The 2,500-nt window shown below is 50.1% G+C and overlaps 1 pseudogene; it reads left to right on the forward strand.

Annotated features, from left to right (window-relative positions):
* LOC124224172 (large subunit ribosomal RNA) overlaps window positions 1-2,500 on the forward strand; it is a 7,403-nt pseudogene that overhangs the window by 2,106 nt on the left and 2,797 nt on the right.

Here is a 2,500-nt window from a genome sequence, read left to right on the forward strand (position 1 = left end):
CGGAAAGAGTTTTCTTTTCTGTATAAGCGTTCGAGTTCCCTGGAATCCTCTAGCAGGGAGATAGGGTTTGGAACGCGAAGAGCACCGCAGTTGCGGCGGTGTCCGGATCTTCCCCTCGGACCTTGAAAATCCAGGAGAGGGCCACGTGGAGGTCTCGCGCCGGTTCGTACCCATATCCGCAGCAGGTCTCCAAGGTGAAGAGCCTCTAGTCGATAGACTAATGTAGGTAAGGGAAGTCGGCAAATTGGATCCGTAACTTCGGAATAAGGATTGGCTCTGAGGATCGGGGCGTGTCGGGCTTGGTCGGGAAGCGGGTTTGGCTGACGTGCCGGGCCTGGGCGAGGTGATGGTAATAACCGGATCCGAGCTCGGTCCCGTGCCTTGGCCTCCCGCGGATCTTCCTTGCTGCGAGGCTTCGGCGGCGGTTCGCCGTTGCCGTCGTCCTCTTCGGCCGCCATTCAACGGTCAGCTCAGAACTGGCACGGACTGGGGGAATCCGACTGTCTAATTAAAACAAAGCATTGCGATGGCCCTAGCGGGTGTTGACGCAATGTGATTTCTGCCCAGTGCTCTGAATGTCAACGTGAAGAAATTCAAGCAAGCGCGGGTAAACGGCGGGAGTAACTATGACTCTCTTAAGGACTCCTTGGTGAACGTCTTTAGCCTCGGAGCCCAAGTGCCAACCGTACACCTCCTCGTGGTGAGAGTCGGGCAACGTCAGTAAAATTACTGGCGGCCAAGTACGGTGGCTATCTCAGGGTCTTGGGGGTTGCCAACCCCCTCGACCCTCAACTGTTGGCGTGAAACCCAAAAACAAGCCTCGGATGGAATCAGAGTCCGGCGAGTCCACAGACTCAGCCGACCCAACAAACCTCAACCTTCCGAGCACTTCAAAAGATAAAGGTCATCGGAACGTAAGCGAGAACGACGGAGCATGCAGATTTCCGGGCTGCTATAAAACCTTTAAAACCACCAGAGGAAGGGGTGTTCATGAATGCAAAGCACACCCGGACTGGTATGATACAAAGAAACTGGAAGTAGAGAATGTTAAAATCAGATGGACGGATGAAGAGAAGCTGCTAATGGCACGTCGTGAAGCAAAGATACTGTTTGAGAGCGAGTCTAAAGTCATGAACATTAACCAGCGGATACAGGAAATATTCGGCGCTGGAAGAACGATCGAAAGCATAAAGGGGCACAGGAGGCGTCCTAGTCATAAACGGAGAGTGCAAAAATTCCTGACCGAGCTGACAGAGCAGGCCCGGGCGGAAGCCGAAGAGAACAGCGAGTCAGACGATGTGTCGGCACCTGATCCTTCTTCAGGAAGGCCAGCGAACACCTCACTGGACGAATTAGCGCGCTGTTTAAAAGACATGAGACCACTCAACTATGAGAGTTATCAAACACAACGGCTTAATGAGATCTGCTGGGCCGTACCTAATGTACCAAAGGAGAGTACTCTCATAAACACTGCTCTTTATATTCGTGAAATCTTACCCCCGCCGAAAGATCATCAACCAAAGGCTTCGAGAGAGGGTGACCGTGCTGTAAATAGGAGGCAAGCCAGGAGAGCCGAATATGCCAAGGTACAAGATCTGTGGCGAAAGAACCCATCTAGATGTGTCAAGACCATCCTGAGCGACCAAATCGGCGACGAGCCTTTTATCGACAAGGATATTATGGAACCTTACTGGCGTGCAGTCATGAATAAAAATAGTGGCCTTGCCCCAACGGTTACGGCCCCTATACGAACTGAAGATAGCCTATGGAAACCAATATCGGCGAAAGAAGTTAAAGCCGCATATCCACCTACAAGAACAGCGGTAGGACTTGATGGTATCAGCACAAGAGCTCTGAAAGCAATTCCGGTGGAGATATTAGTGCGTCTCTTTAACATCTTCATGTGGTGTGGTAAATTACCCGAACACCTGTACCTGTCAAAGACGGTGCTTATTCCAAAGAAAAAGGATGCTCAAGAACCCGGAGAATTCAGGCCAATTACTATCTCGTCGGTTATTGTACGAACTTTCCACAAAATCCTGGCGAACAGACTAAAGATAATACAACTCGATGAAAGGCAGAGGGCTTTTCGGGACACGGACGGATGCAGTGATAATATATTCCTAATGGATATGGTACTACGTTATCACAGAGCGAAACATCGGAAGCTCTTTCTCGCATCGTTAGATATAGCTAAGGCATTTGATTCCGTCTCCTTTGAAGCCCTTGTCGCTATTATGAGATCCAAAGGCCTACCAGAAGCTATGATAGACTATATCGAGGAGGTTTACGAAAATAGCAGCACCTCACTAATACATGGAGGATGGACCTCCCGGCCAATTCATCCCACCTGTGGAGTGAAGCAGGGAGATCCACTCTCACCAGTAGTATTTAACTTCGTTATAGATGGTCTCCTCCAAATCATACCAGAGGAGATTGGAGTCAATCTGGATGGCTTTAAGGTGAACGTGGCGGCATTCGCGGATGATATGTACCTAAT

This window comes from Neodiprion pinetum, unplaced genomic scaffold (genome assembly GCF_021155775.2).
Source record: "Neodiprion pinetum isolate iyNeoPine1 unplaced genomic scaffold, iyNeoPine1.2 ptg000106l, whole genome shotgun sequence".
NCBI lineage: Eukaryota > Metazoa > Arthropoda > Insecta > Hymenoptera > Diprionidae > Neodiprion > Neodiprion pinetum.